The 16,730-nt window shown below is 47.3% G+C and overlaps 1 pseudogene; it reads left to right on the top strand.

The window, feature by feature from the left end:
* LOC117355287 overlaps positions 1-15,569 on the top strand; it is an 89,051-nt pseudogene extending 73,482 nt beyond the window's left edge.
* The last annotated feature ends 1,161 nt before the right edge of the window (positions 15,570-16,730 follow it).

The following is a 16,730-nucleotide window of genomic DNA, read 5'->3' as shown; positions in this document are numbered from 1 at the left end:
CCAAGGAGTAGTAAGCCATGCTACTGATCCAGGGCAAGCAGTGGCTTCCCCCACGTCTTTCTCAATAACAGACTATGGACTTTTTCTCCAGGAAATTGTCCAAACCTTTCTTAAAACCAGCTACGCTATCCACTCTTATCACAACCTCTGGCAATGCGTTCCACAGTTTAATTATTCTCTGAATGAAAATAATTTTCCTCCTATTGGTTTTAAAAATATTTATCCCAGGACAAGCAGGCAGCATATTCTCGACATGTGGGTGACGTCATCCACGGAGCCCCGTCGCGGACAGCTTTTCAAGCAAACTTGATTGAAGATCTCAAAGTTTGCTAGTGCTGCCCACGCATTCGTGTGCCTTCCTGCTCCACTAGAGGGCGCATCCCCTCCTCGTGGTGTTCAGTTCTTAGTTTTCCACGGAGCCAGAAAGCCCTGTCTCTCTTCTCTGGGTTTCTTTAAGTGCCTTTCTAGCACCGCGGCTTCTTAGTTTTTATCGGGAGTCGCTAATCTTCCTTCTTGTAAATCTCCTCTGGAGGCTGAACTGCCCATCTGTTTTGTACGATTTGCAGGTCGCCTCTTCAGCAACTGGTAAGCTGGATTTCTGTCTTTGACTAGTCTCACTAAGAATTACATACGTATTCCCCTTTGCAAGGTTAAAGGGTTGGGGGGGTTTCTACTTGCTCGTGTATTTTTTTTCTTCTTGTCTCGGTGACCGGGGGCTCCCGGTTCGCCGTGGCCGCTTGGCCTCGCGTGGCTATGGCCGTCTGACTAACTTATGTCCCGGCCCCTTACCGGGTTTAAAAAGTGCTCCCAGTGCGGTCGGGTTATCTCAGTTACAGACCCGCACCGCTGGTGTATTTTGTATCTGGGTGCTGATCACCCGACGGGCTCCTGTCCCCGTTGTGCCACACTTCAACCTAGGGCTCTTCGGTGGCGCAGAGCCAGGATTGCAGAGCTCTTCGCCATGGAGGCTGCTCCGGCCTTGACCTTGACCTCGGCCTCGAAGACCTCGGCCCCGGGAAAGTCTCCCTCGACCTCGAAGGCCTCGGGGGCCTCGACCTCAAAGACCTCGGCTCCAGGTAAGTCTCCTCTTCCTCCTTCAGGTTCAGGTCAGCTACCGAAAAAGCCTTCCTCGGAGTCTCTGGCCATCCAGGCGGTGAGTGTAGTCCCGCCGGCCTCGACGAGACCACCCTCCAAGCCTTCCAAGCATGCTTCCACCATACGGGAATACTCTTCCTCGAGGTTGCCCTCAGTGGAACGTACTACTGAGCCGGCCCGGCCTCCCATGGTCACGGTGCCAATGTTCAAGGAGGTGCTGAAGGCGATCATCTCCTCAGAGCTCTCCTCCGCTTTGGCTCAGCTCGTTCCGGCCTCGACCTCACGCATTGTGGAGCCAGCCTGAGCGTCGCGTCGAGGCTTCCAAGGGAAAAGTGCGTCGGTCTCGGCGTCTGTCCTCATCTGACTCCTCGCCTCTTCCATCGAGGCATACCTCGCCTTCGGGCCGGCCTCGGTCGAGACGTCTGGCGAAGCGGCCCCCGGGACTCTCCCCCGAGGCGGGGTAGGTCCCCGGGTCCTCGCACCACCGGATCCATCAAAACCTCGGTCCTCATCTTGTCTAATCCGAGTCTGCTGCGGTTGCCTATCTGGTTGGGGCTTCATGAGGAGCCGGCCTCGGGGGGGGGGGTCCTGCCTCTTTTTCTCGAGGCTTATCTTCGGGCCGGGGTTCTCCGGGGCGGCATCATCGGGGCTCGGCTGCCCGGACCCCGGGATCTTCCTCTCCGGGGTCTCCTAAACGCAGGCTCTTGTCGACTCCCCCCCCCCCGTTCTTTTAGCGGGGCGTCCTCAGCGTCCATGCTTGTGGATACGGATATGCCGGCGCAGTATTCCAGGGAGGCTTCCCCCTCCTTTTCAGTTGCCTTGCGGTTTCGCTCCACCACTCCCCTCGAGGGGCATTCTGAGAGCATGCCCTCTTCCTTTACTAGATTTGTTCAGGACATGGGTAAGGCCTTGAACTTTGACCTCCAGTCGGATTCCAAGTATACCAAGGAGTTTTTGGAGGAGAAGGAACTCCCTTACCCTCCTAGGGAGTCCTTGTGGCTCCCCCTGAATCCGGTGTTGCAGCAGACTTTTTTTGCAATCTGGAGACTCCCTACGCTATCCCGGCCATTCCATCCAAGATGGAGTCTCGGTACCGGACGGTGCCCTGCAAAGGGTATGAGAAGGTGCAGCTTTCTCACCAGTCCTTGGTGGTGGAGTCTACCCTCAAGAAGTCCCACCTGTCCAAGGTGTATGCAGCTGTCCCGCCAGGCTGGGAGGGCAGGACTATGGACAAATTTGGGAGACGCCTCTATCAGAACTCTATGATGGCGAATAGGGTCCTAAATTACAATTTTACTTTTATGTCCTATCTTAAATGGTGTATTAAGTCACTTCCATCTTTTGAGGATGATCTGCCTGTCAAGCGCTGTGCGGAGTTTCGCAAGCTTGTGGATGTTCTGTTGCAGCTTCAACTGTACATGTTCCAGGCCTCTTATGATGCATTTGAGCTTTCTTCCAGGGTCTCGGCCTTCGCAGTGGCCATGCGTCCCTTGGCGTGGCTTCGCATTGTAGATATGGACCCCAACCTGCAGGACCGGTTGGCCAATCTACCCTGTTTGGGGAACGAGTTGTTCGATGATTCCATCGAGGCTGCCACAAAACGCCTCTCTGTACACGAACGCTCCTTTGCTTCCCTGGTTCGGGCTAAGGCGAAGCCCGCTCCGCCCAAGTCCTACCAGCTGCCTCCCCGGCACTATCCACAAAAATCGATGCCAGCATTCTCTCGTCGTCCTCCTCGGCACCCGCAGCAGCAGAGGGCTCCCCCTAAGCCCTAAACGCCTGTGGCGACTAAGCCGCTGTCGTCTTTTTGACTGGCCCAGTGAGAGGGGGCTGGCCTCCGACCGAGGTGTTCCCCCCTCTTCCCATTGGGGGACGTCTACCGCCTTTTATCAGTGTTGGACGGGGGTTACTGTGGACTCTTGGGTCCTCTCAGTCATCTGAGAGGGGTGCTCTCTCAACTTCCGGGCCTTACCGCCGGACAGGTCTCCAGGAGAGTCTCTTTTCAACAGGGCCCAGCTTCTCCTACTACTTCAGGATGCGCATGCCCTCCTTCGCCTGCGGGTGGTAGAGGAGGTTCCCCCTTGTCAACGGGACTCCAGGGTTTACTCGCGGTACTTTCTGGTTCCCAAAAAGACCGGGGACTTTCGTCCTATCCTGGATCTGCGGAAGTTGAACAAGTTCCTAGTTCGGGAGAAGTTCCGCATGTTCTCGTTTCCCATTTTGTATCCCTTGCTGGACGAGGGGGACTGGTTGTGCTCCCTCGACCTGAAGGAAGCCTACACTCACATCCCGATCCACCCGGCTTCTCGAAGATTTCTTTGCTTTCAGGTGGGGAACCTTCATTTGCAGTATCGGGTCCTCCCGTTCGGGCTCACATCGTCCCCACGGGTATTCACGAAGTGCCTCATGGTGGTTGCAGCGGCCTTGTGGTCGCAGGGTCTTCAGGTTTTCCCGTACTCAACGATTGGCTTATCAAAGCTCTGTCGAGGGAGGGGGGTTATTTCAGCGACCCGTCGGACTATTATCTTCCTTCAGAATTTGGGGTTCGAGTTAAACTTCCCCAAATCTCAACTGTGCCCCTCTCAGTTCCTGCAATTTATCGGGGCCGTTCTTGACACGGTTCGTCTCCGGTCGTTTCTGCCTCGGCAGACCGCGCTCCTGTGGTTGAGTCGGCTGGCGTCCCAGAGATCTTCAGTCTCAGCCAAGCAGATGATGATCCTCCTGGGACACATGGCCTCCACCGTTCATGTCACACCGTTCGCCAGGTTACATCTTCGTGTCCCTCAGTGGACTTTGGCGTCTCAGTGGCGGCAGGATCGGGATCCCACGTCACAGCACATTGCGGTGACTCCCTCCTTGAAACGCTTGCTCCGTTGGTGGGCCAGCTCTTCCAATCTGTCCAGAGGTTTGCTCTGTCTCGTGCCCCCAAATCAGAAGGTTCTGACGACGGACTCCTCGGCGTATGCCTGGGAACGCACCTCGACGGCTTTTGCTGCCACATCAACCTCTTGGAGCTCCGAGCCATTTACAATGCCGTGGTGGCTTTTCGTCATTTGCTGCAGGATCGCATGGTCCTGGTGTGTATGGACAACCAGGTGGCGATGTATTATGTGAACAAACAGGGGGGGGTACCGGTTCCCTATCTCTTTGCAGGGAAGCCCATCGTCTTTGGCAGTGGGCGTTGCGCCACAACATCTTCCTTTGGGCGGTGTATATCCAGGGCGAGTGGAATTGTCTGGCGGACAAGTTGAGTCGCCTTCTTCAGCCACACGAATGGTCACTCCATTCTCACACTCTGTGGCAGTGTTTGTTCGGTGAGGCACTCCGCAGATAGATCTGTTCGCTTTGCCCCTCAATCACAAGTTGCCTCGATTCTGCTCCAGGATGTACTCCCCAGATCGTCTCAAGGCGGATGCTTTTCTTCTCGATTGGACGGGCATGTTCCTTTATGCGTTCCCTCCCTTTCCTCTGATTCTCAGGACGCTGGTGCACCTCAAGGCGGTCCGCGTCACCATGATCTTGATAGCGCCTCGGTTTCCCCAGCAGCCGTGGTTCTCCCTGCGTTTCCTTCTCTGCTGTCTCAGAGTCGGAGTTCGCTGTTGCATCCCAATCTGCAGTCTCTACATTTAACAGCTTGGTTCCTATCCAAGTGCCTCCCTCAGGTTTTCCTCAGTTGGTGAGGGATGTTCTCAAGGCCTCTTGGAAGAGCTCCACTCGGCAATGCTATTCCCAGAAATGGACCAGATTTGCTGCGTGGTTCGCTGCACGCTGTATGGATCCCTTCTCAGCCTCCTTGTCTTCCGTGCTGGATTATCTGTTCCACTTGTCTAGGTCTGGCCTCAAATCGACATCTATTCGAGTCCACCTCAGTGCGATTGCTGCCTTTCATCAGCTGCTTGAGGGGAACCGCTCTCTGTCCATCCGGTGGTCTCCCGCTTTATGAAGGGTCTCTTCAATGTTCATCCTCCACTCAAGCCCCCCCCTGGTGGTTTGGGATCTTAATGTGGTTCTCGCTTAATTGATGAAACCTCCATTTGAACCTATTGATAAGGCTCATCTGAAGTATCTCACTTGGAAGGTGATGTTCCTGGTTGCTCTCACGTCTGCTCGCAGAGTCAGTGAGGTGCAAGCTCTGGTTGTGGACCCACCTTTTACTGTATTTCATCATGACAAGGTGGTCCTTCGTACTCATCCTAAGTTCTTGCCTAAGGTGGTTTCGGATTTCCACCTCAACCAGTCCATTGTTCTTCCGGTGTTTTTTCCGAAACCCCACTTTCATCCTGGGGAGGTGGCGCTTCACACTCTTGATTGTAAAAGGGCACCTGCGATGCACCGAGTCTCATCGGATGGCTTCTCAACTTTTCATCTCTTTTGATCTTAATCGGTTAGGCCGTCCTGTTTCCAAGCGCACCTTATCCAACTGGTTAGCTGCTTGTATTTCCTTTTGCTATGCTCAGGCTGGTCTTTCGCTGCAAGGTTGAGTCACGGGGCATAGAGTCCGAGCGATGGAGCTTTCCTCAGGTCCACGCCTATTGAGGAGATCTGCAAGGCTGCCACTTGGTCTTTTTTGTTCATACCTTCACCTTTCACTACTGTCTGGATCCCTTTTCCAGGCGCGACAGCCAGTTTGGCCAGTCAGTTTTGCGTAATCTGTTTTCATAAATTGCCAACTTTCCCTCCATCCCTTTTTGGTTAACTTGGAGGTCACCCACATGTCGAGAATATGCTGCCTGCTTGTCCTGGGATAAAGCACAGTTACTTACCGTAACAGGTGTTATCCAGGGACAGCAGGCAGATATTCTCGCAACCCTCCCACCTCCCCGAGGTTGGCTTCTTTGCTAGTTATATGAACTGAAGACCACGAGGAGGGAATGTGCCCTCTAGTGGAGCAGGAAGGCACACGCGTGCGTGGGCAGCACTAGCAAACTTTGAGATCTTCAATCAAGTTTGCTTGAAAAGCTGTCCACGACGGGGCTCCGTGGATGACGTCACTCACATGTTGAGAATATCTGCCTGCTGTCCCTGGATAACACCTGTTATGGTAAGTAACTGTGCTTTCCCTGTAACTTCATTGGGTGCCCCCTAGTCTTTGTAATTTTTGACAGAGTGAAAAATTGATCCACTTGTACCCGTTCTACTCCACTCAAGATTTTATAGACTTAAATTATATCTCCCCTCAGCCATCTCTTTTCCAAGCTGAAGAGCCCTAATCTTTTTAGTCTTTCCTCACGAGAGGCGTTCCATCCCCTTTATCATCTTGCTCGCTCTTCTGTGAACCTTTTCTAGTGCCGCTATATCTTTCTTGAGATAAGGAGACCAGAAGTGAATGCAATATTTGGGGGGAGGGGAAGTGATGTCATCAGGCTCAATGGACGTGCAACGGGAGCTCCCCCCAGCCAGACCTGAATTTCTTAATTAAGTTTCAGTCGCGGCCAATGTAAACGGTAGTGATCTTATTTTGCTGATCTTGGAGTCGGGAACCAGCAGAGATGGATTTGGCAGCATTCAGATTTCAGTCCATCCCAAAGTAGGCCCTGGGGTCAGAGCATGCTTTACCTACCCAGGTTGAGGAAGATGGAACGACAGAAGCACTGGAAATTACTGCACCATCGGACACTCTGCTAAGCTTTTGGTCCCTGCTAGAGGAAATTAAAGCTGACCTGAAAGCAGTGTGTTCCGAGCAGGTGACCCTGGCAACCAATCTTCGGGGAGAGATTACTGAACTTGACAACCGTTTACTGGAGTCCGAGGTTCGTTTGGATAATCATCATGATGCTATTACTAGCTTGGAAACATCAATACAGGGTTGTAAAGAGATGGATAGTTACCCAGCAGCTAGCCGCAGGTAACCCGCTGAAATGGGGGAGAGAAAAGAAGTGGTCGCCGCGGGTACGGGAAGAAGGCCATTCACCACCTCGTGGAGCGGTGAATGGCCTTATCTCCGCAGTGAAGGGAAAGAACACGCGCGGTCACCGATCTCACTCCCTCCCTCCATACTGATAGCTGCCACTGCCCAATCGCTGCCACCACCCAAGCTTCTCCCTCCCTCTATCCCTCCTGATTGCTGCCTGAGCCTGATCACCGCTGCCTGAGCATCTCCCTCCCTACTCCTTACCTTCGTGGCAGGCAATTTCTCTAAATGTGCTTCCTACCAGCAGCTGAAGCGTTGAAATTAGAGAGCTGCACGGGAACGGGGATGACGGGAATCCCGCGGGTTCCCCTTCGGGTCACGGGGATCCCGTGGGGACACCCCCTAGGGTCACGGGGATCCCGTGGGGATGCCTTCGAGGGTCGCGGGGTTCCTGCGGGGCTGGATGTACTCAGTCGCGCGGCTCTTCTTCTCTACCTGCTCTGCTTGCAGCACAGAGCCGAACGGAAGTCTTCCCGACGTCAGCGCTTACGTCGGAGGGGAGGGAGGGCTTAAACAAAACCCTCCCTCCCTCCGACGTCAGTATTGACGTCGGGAAGACTTCCGTTCGGCTCTGTGCTGCAGGCAGGGCAAGTAAGGAGAAGGAGAGTAGCCTCGCGGTTCGAGTGAATGGCTACCAAGGGAGGGGGGCGGTCCGCCCGGTCTGCCCCGGTTGCAGCACAGCCGGCCAGGTCCCCTTACTTTTGTGGCACTTCCCCGACCGACCGACAACAGCCCCGGTCCGACAATCCTCCCTGCCCTGTAGCCGCGAATCTAAATTACCTTCTTACAGCAGCTGTAAGAAGGTAATTTAGATTTGCGGTTAAGGGCAGGGAGGTTTGTCGGACCGGAGCTGTTGTCGGTCGGTCGATCGGGGAAGCGCCACAAAAGTAAGAGGACCTGGCCGGCTGTGCTGCACCCGGGGCGGTAGAGAAGGAGGGGGAAGAAGGACGCTGAAAGCACTTTAGACGAAGGGGTGGAGAAGGACGCTGAAAGGCCATGGGGAAGACGGGCAGGGGGGGAAGGACTCTGAAAGCATTTGTGGAAGACAGAGGAGGGAGAAGGACGCTGAAAGCACATGGTGAAAACAAAGGGGTGGAGAAGGACGCTGAAGGGCGGGGGGGATGGACTCTGAAAGCACTTGTGGAAGACAGAGGGGGAGAAGGATGCTGAAAGCACATGGGGAAGACAAAGGGGTGGAGAAGGACGCTGAAAGGACATGGGGAAGACAGGGGGGTGGTGGAGAAGGACGCTGAAAGGCCATGGGGAAGACAGAGAGGGAGAAGGACGCTGAAAGGACATGGGGAAGCAGAGGGGGGAGAAGGACACTGAAAGCACATGTGGAAGACAGATGGGGGAGAAGGACGCTGACAGGACATGGGGAAGATGGGGGGGGGAGAAGGACGCTGAAAGGAAATGGGGAAGAGAGAGTGGGGAGAAGACGCTGGCAGGGAAGAAGACAGAGATGCCAGACTACGGGGAGAGCGGAGAGAAGAAGATGGGTGCCAGACCAATTTGGAAGGGGGAAGAAAGGGAGAGGCACAGTAACAGAGCAAATGGAAGATGCAGAAGGAAGAGAGACAGTGGATGGAAGGAATTGAATGAGAACATGAGGAAAGCAGAAACCAGGCAACAAAGGTAGGGAAAGAATTCTATTTCTTTTTTTTTTTTTTTGCTTCAGGATAAAGTAGTATATTTGTTGTGTTGATAAAAATTTATAAACATTAGAGGCTCTGGTAGAAACCCGTTTACAAAGTATGTATTATTCCCAATTAATATTTTCAAATTAATAAAGTCTTTTTGCTTATTTGTAAATGGGTTTCTACCAGAGCCTTTAATTCAGTAGCATAATTAAATGAAATAACTATTTCTGAAGTTTATAGGGACGGGCGGGGACGGAGGGGATTCCTCACGGGGACGGGTGGGGATGGAGGGGATTCCTCGCGGGGACGGGTGGGGACGGAGGGATTCCTCACGGGGACGGGTGGGATTTCTGTCCCCGCGCAACTCTCTAGTTGAAATCTCATGTGGCTGCCATAAAAATCACCTCTAACACAACAAGAAGTTGCATCAGAGATGACCTTTCCTGCAGCCACACGCAATTTCAATGCTCCGGCTGCTGGTAGGAAGCACATTTAGAGAAATTGCCTGCCGAGAAGGTAAGGAGCAGGGAGGGAGAAAGGGAAGAAAGGTGGGGTAGAGAGGAACAGAAGCTGAAGGGAACTGGGGAAGATGGGGTGCAGAAGAACAGACGCTGAAGGGAAATGGGGAAGAGAGAGATTCAAGACTATGGGGGGAGCGGAGGGAAGAAGATGGGTGGCACGGAGAGATGGAAGGGAGAGGCACAGTAACAGAGCATATGGAAGAGACAGAGAAAGCAGACAGTGGATGGAAGGAAATGAATGAGGAGAAGCTGAGGAAAGCAGAAACCAGACAACATAGGTAGAAAAAAAATTTATATTTATTTTATTTTATATTTTTTGCTTTAGGATAAAGTAGTATATTAGTTGTGTTGATAAAAATTTATAAACAAAGCTCTGCCAGCGGAACATCTCTTTCTCTAGTTCAGCAGCCAGAACTTTGATTTATAAGGAAGGAATAAGTTAAATATTGCAGTAATGAAGCTTGTATGGACGCTGTGGGGATGGGGATGGGGACAGTGGGGACGCGGTGGGGACAGGGTCAATGGTCACGGGGATGGGGCAGTGACAAGGACAAATTTTTTCCCCGTGTCATTCTCTAATATGGATAAAGTGGAAGATTTAGAAAATCGATCATGGAGGCATAATCCACACTTCCGAGGTCTCCCGGAACTGCCTGATTACACTGATTGTGAGAGTACTGTACAAAAGTTGATGAGTGCTTTATTAACTGAAACTTCTCATGCAAGACCCCCGAAGAAAGTGCTTGTTGAAAGAGCACATTGCACTTTGTATCGCCCGCGAGCGAATGTACCTCACAATATAGTGGTTTGTTTTGGGGATCATAAATTGAAAGAGACAATCCTAACTGTGGCCTGGGCCAAGACGCTTTTTCAGTGAGACACATTTAATGTAGAAATATATCAGGATTTGGCGTCTGCAACTCTCTGCAGAAGAAGTGAGCTTAAACCCTTTTACTCGGCAGCAACCCTTTGCTCTGGTGTTATAAAGAAGGCAAATTGCACAAACTTTGCTCAGAAGCAAAAGAATTGTTGCCAGAGGAAAGAGAATCAGAGGATCGTGAACTTTCTTCAAATCGTATGCAACTACCTTCTGGGACCCTGCTTTGTCCCCGATCAAAATGGCAGTGTGCCCCAAAAGGAAAAAGCCGTCTTACCAGGCAATCGTCTGGAGTCCGTTGATTTCAGCTTAATGGACATAATGAGTTGTTCTCTGAAGACATGGTTGAGTTAGTTGCTGTTTGCCACGGGGTTCTTCATGTTATTGCTGTATAGTATAGATTGATTCTACCCTAGGGTAGTTTGGATACAGGGGTCTGTGCTTGGCTCCTACTGTTTATAGTTAAATTAATGGGCTCAGAGCCCTGGCCAAGTTTAATCTCTAGTTTTGGGCCTGGCTCTGGAGGAGGGGTCCACCACCTCTCTTTTTTTTTTTCTTAGGCATATTTTTGCCTAAAGACATGCTGGGTTTTATTGCAGCGTGCATATATATACTGTTGAATATTGGGAAGGAATGAGATTCCCATGGGGAAGGTGGGGGTATCCTTGATTTGTTTTTGAGTTTCTGGTGTGTCCCAGGCTTTTTTTTTGTCCCTGAACTATTGCTGTTAATAGATATGGTAGTCATACATAGAGATGACTGATATTATTTTGATGTCCCTAAATGTGAGAGGCTTAAATATCCCTACCAAGCGGCCTCTTTTGTTTGAGGCACAGTGTCGACGTGCTGACGTGCTCTTTATACAGGAAACCCATTTACGCCACAGGCATGATGGAATTTTAGCCCATCCGCACATTCCTCAAATTTATTTGGCCTCTTATCAAGGTGGCTCCAAATCTAAAGGAGTGGGAATTCTTTGTTCTCGTTCTCATTCATGGCAGATACATCATGCTATCAGAGATAAAGAGGGCCAGTATGTGTTAGTAAGGGCACAATTATATCAGAAAAAGTACACCTTGAACTTTTATGTGCCAAATGTGGCACGGGGGGAATTTTTGGCCCTTGTTTCTCAAGTATTAGCGGCTCACATAGAGGGCACATTGGTGATAGGAGGTGACTTCAACTTAACGTTAGATCCAGCTATGGATAATTCAGCAGTGGTAGTTAATTATGCCCAGAAAGATAGAACCCAATTGCTCAGATTTTGAGTCAGTGGGGTTTATGTGATCTCTGGCATTTGGGACACCCAGGAGAATGAGATTATACCTATTTCTCCCCTAAATATTCTTCTATTTCACAGATAGATCTGTGGCTGGATGGCTCTTCTTTGGTAAGCTCAATATCTGCCTCTGCTATACATCAGGCCACTTGGTCGGCACAGAAAGCTTTTCTTTAGCTGGGAGAAGGGTTAAAACCTTTTTTGTAAAGACTGTAGCTTTTTCGGAAGTACTGCCTACATATGGAAAAAGAGAGGGAAGAGTAGGAAATAGTGAGATCTTCAAGAGGTGGCTCAGAGCCTGGTGTCATCGCAAAGGCTTTAGGTACAGAGGAGGATGAGGAAATAATGGAAAAACAAGAGACTATATTGTAATGACAGGTAAAAGGATCCTTGCTGAGAAATTCAGGCCATGGGTTTCTAGGCATTTAAACTAGAAGGTGGGGGTGGCATAAGCAGGACACACGGTGGCCACCCCCAGCAAAGACAAGATAGCAAAGTACACAATGATATTAGTGATACCCTTCTTAGCAAGGCAACTGGCAGTGAGACTAAAAAAAAAAAAAATGAAATTGCCAGAGAAAAGTAGCTGGAAAGCAAAGATCACAAACGCTCGCAAACTAGGCAGCCAGCAACCCAGGGAATTTAAAGAAAGCAAAGGCAAAGTCCCAATACCTCCTGAGAGTTCACCCCAAGGAGCAAGACCCGATTCAGTTTTAGAATCACTCTTTGGCGAATAGAGATGACATGTTTGGGTCACTCGGGAAAGTCCATTCGACAGCATTCAAGACTGAAAAAGAGGAGCAGAGCAGCAATCACTAGGAAATGGTCCATCATACAAGCAGCAGTAGCAACGCTGACCATCCCAGCATGATCCAGACAGTGGTGGAGTCAGGTCAGACCCTGAAATGATGCGGATGTACAGTGGCGACATTCAGTGCTGTTAACCGCATAGCTAACTGGACAAGTAAGAACAGTCCTGTGTCCAGTTAGCTATATGGGAGCTGCACTCAATAATAGCTGTCACCGATGAACCAGATTTTTAATGCCGGTGGCCAGCTATGGCCCAGTGTTGACTATCTGGGACTAATGTAGTTCTAAGTTATCAGCTATATAGAAAATGTTAATTGCCCCAGCTGAATATTGATCCGTAACAATTAACCCTTTCTTTTGCATTGCTGCTCTCGTTCAACATCAAGTTATGTAAAAAAAACTTTGCTCCATCTGCCAATTAAACGGTTAATACAGTAGGAGTAAAATTAATCACTTAAGAAAAGCTTTATCAAAGATTTTATATTGTATCTAAGAATGTACAAAATAATCCAAATGGAAGAGAAACATTCTACATCTTTATATTATGATACAAAATTTTTTTTTCTCATCAAACAGGTTTAAACTGTCTTCAGAGGATCCATGAAAGTGAGAGGCCATTTACATGTCCAGAATGTGGCAAAAGTTTTAATCACCAATCAAATTTAAGAAGACATGAGAGGATTCATACCAGAGAGAAACCATATACCTGTTCAGAATGTGGGAAAAGCTTTATTCATCAATCAGATTTAAGAAAACACGTGAGGATTCATACTGGAGAGAAACCATATACCTGTTCTGAATGTGGTAAAACCTTTAATCAGCAATCAGCTCTAAACATGCACGGGAGGATGCATGCTGGAGAGAAACCATATACCTGTTCAGAATGTGGTAAAAGCTTTTATCACCAATCAGGTTTAAGAATACACGAGAGGATTCATACTGGAGAGAAACCATATACCTGTTCAGAATGTGGGAAAAGCTTTAATCGGCAATCAGCTCTAAAAATGCACAGGAGGATGCATACTGGAGAGAAACCATATACCTGTTCAGAATGTGGGAAAAGCTTTAATCAGCAATCAGATTTAAGAAAACACGAGAGGATTCATACTGGAGAGAAACCATATACCTGTTCAAAATGTGGGAAAAGCTTTAATCAGCAATCATCTCTAAAAATGCACGGGAGAATGCATACTGGAGAGAAGCCATATACCTGTTCACAATGTGGGAAAAGCTTTAGTGTTCAGTCAACTTTAAAAAGGCATGAGAGGATTCATAGCAGAGAGAAATCATATACCTGTTCAGAATGTGGTAAATGCTTTACTCTACAGTCAACTTTAATAATGCACAAAAGGATTCATACTGGAGAGAAACCATATACCTGTTCACAATGTAGTAAAAGCTTTAGTGTGCAGTCGGCTTTAAAAATGCATGAGATGATTCATAGTGGAGAGAAACCATATACTTGTTCAGAATGTGGTAAAAGATATAATAAATCCTCATCATTAAAAATGCACAAGAGAATTCATACTGGAGAGAAACCATATAGCTGTTCAGAATGTGGTAAATGCTTTACTCTACAGTCAACTTTAATAAAGCACGAGAGGATTCATACTGGAGAGAAACCATATACCTGTTCAGAATGTGGTAAAAGCTTTAATCAGCAATCGGATTTAAGAAAACATGAGAGGATTCATACTGGAGAGAAACCATATACTTGTTCACAATGTGGGAAAAGCTTTCGTATGCAGTCAACTTTAAAAATGCACATAAGAATTCATACCGGAGAGAAACCATATACCTGTTCAGAATGTGGGAAATGCTTTAATCAGCAATCAGCCCTAAAAATGCACGGGATGGTGCATGTTGGAGAGAAACCATATACCTGTTCAGAATGTGAGAAAAGCTTTACTCGGCAATCACATTTAATAATGCACAGGAGGATTCATACTGGTGAGAAACCATATACCTGTTCAGAATGTGGTAAAACTTTTAGTGTTCAGTCAACTTTAAAAAGACACGAGAGGATTCATAGCAGAGAGAAACCATATACCTGTTCAGAATGTAGTAAATGCTTTACTCTACAGTCAACTTTAATAATGCACAAGAGGATTCATACTGGAGAGAAACCATATACTTGTTCAGAATGTGGTAAAAGCTTTAGTGTTCAGTCAACTTTAAAAATGCACAAGAGGATTCATACTGGAGAGAAACCCTATACATGTTTAGAATGTGGTAAATGCTTTAGTGTGCAGTCAGCTTTAAAAATGCATGAGATGATTCATAGTGGAGAGAAACCATATAGCTGTTCAGAATGTGGTAAAAGATATAATAATTCCTCATCATTAAAAATACACAAGAGAATTCATACTGGAGAGAAACCATATAGCTGTTCAGAATGTGGTAAATGCTTTACTCTACAGTCAACTTTAATAATGCACGAGAGGATTCATACTGGAGAGAAACCATATACCTGTTCAGAATGTGGAAAAAGTTTTAAACGTCAGTCACATTTAAATCTTCACGAGAGGATTCATACCAGAGAGAAGCCATATACCTGTTCAGAATGTGGAAAAAGCTTTAATCGTCAATCACATTTAAATCTTCACGAGAGGATTCATACCGGAGAGAAACCATATACTTGTTCAGAATGTGGGAAAAGCTTTAATTGGCAATCACATTTAAATCTTCACAAGAGGATTCATACGGAAGAGAAACCATATACTTGTTCAGAATGTGGAAAAAGCTTTAATCGGCAATCACATTTAAATCATCACGAGAGAATTCATACAGGAGAGAAACCATATTCCTGTTCAGAATGTGGGAAAAGCTTTAGTGTGCGGTCAACTTTAATAATGCACAAGAGGATTCATACCGGAGAGAAACCATATACCTGTTCAGAATGTGGGAAAAGCTTTATTCGGCAATCACATTTAAATCTTCACAAGAGGATTCATATGGAAGAGAAACTATATACCAGTTCAGAATGTGGTAGGAACTTTAATCGACAATCACATTTAAATCTGCATGAGAGGATTCATGACTAAAACCATGTACTGGTTAGAATCTGATAAAAACTTAAATAGAAATCACATTTAAAGGGATACAAGAAGATTTATATAGGAACTACAGAAGGAAGGTTTATATGAATGTCCAGGAGTGAAGGAAAGAGCAATTATTAAGCAGACATTCCTGAGATAAAATATTGGCATTTCCTGCTCTTTTATATAGCTTTGGTATTTTTGAGTTTCAATGTATGCCTAGACTGTACTTTCTTAGATGTGAAGAGGGGATGAGCCTCATAGAAATAGATTGTAGACAATGCTCACTGTCCTCGGCTGAATATTGTCCTATAAAAATTCAGCAATTAATACAAATTGGAAAATTATGTGTATAAAAACTGTGATTTATCTAAGAATAAACAAAATAATCCATATGAGAGAAATATTGTACAGCTTTATGGTATAATAATTTTTATTGGAACAAGCAAAAAAAAGACAAATGCCAAAATTCAACCATATATCAATGTTCCAAACAACATTTTATCCAAATCTAACCCAATCCCTATACCAAACCCAATCACCTCCCTTCCCCCCCCCCCCAGAACGAGTCGGAGTTCCCAAAAGCACATTCGAATGTTAATAGTGTTTGCATATCAATAGGACACAGTCAACAGTTCAAAACACGGCTTCTTGCAGCAGAAGTCATCGTATTCCAAAAACGTTCCCAGATAATTGTGAAACGTTCTCCTTGGACAGTTGAAAAGTCAGATACATCTCGACGTTCCCAGGTAAGCAGTTGTATCATCTGAATACGCCACATATGGATTGTGGGAGCATCATTATCTAGCCACTTAAGAAGTATACATTTGAGGGCACATAAAATGGACCATTTTAAAAAAGCTTGTAATCCAGATGGCTTCGGATGACAAGGAGGAGAAATACCAAATAATAAAAGAGGGGATGGTCGTATGGTCACAGTCCAAAGAGTCTCTTTAAAGGCAAAAATTTGCCTCCAAAAAGTTTTGATCGCTATGCAGGACCATAACATATGGCCCAGCTCAGCAATCTGACAATCACATCTATTGCACTTTGATGATGATCGAAATTTTGCGCAATAGGCTCTATATGGAGATACATAAATCCTAAATAATAATTTAAATTGCATTTCCCAGAAATAGGTATATTTTTTCAGTGATGACAATCGGGCTACAGCCTTTCTATAGTGTCTTCCGGGAGTACCACATTCAGATCCTGAGACCACACAGTCTGGAAATGAGTATAGTCTGGCAAGGGGGTTTCGTCTTTCAGATATCTCAAATGGAACTTAAGGGGAACTAACAATTGAGAGCCAAGAATATAAGCTGTGGACAATAATTCTTGGCGAGCAGATTGCAAGTTTGTCCTATTCAGAGTGGCAACATAATGAGCAATCTGCATATAAGCAAATTTGTCCACAGCAGTTAAACCATATAAATGAGTCAAAGATTGAAATGACAGCATAACACCATCATCTGATACTAAATGAGATAGAAAGATTAACCCCCTTGCCACCCAATGACGGAACCTAGAGCACCCCATACCCGGAAGAAAGTTAGGAT

The sequence above is a fragment of the Geotrypetes seraphini genome, chromosome 2 (genome assembly GCF_902459505.1).
Source record: "Geotrypetes seraphini chromosome 2, aGeoSer1.1, whole genome shotgun sequence".
Classification (NCBI taxonomy): Eukaryota; Metazoa; Chordata; class Amphibia; order Gymnophiona; family Dermophiidae; genus Geotrypetes; species Geotrypetes seraphini.
The sequence above is the reverse complement of the archived record's forward strand: the minus strand, read 5'-3'. Positions and strand labels throughout refer to the sequence as shown.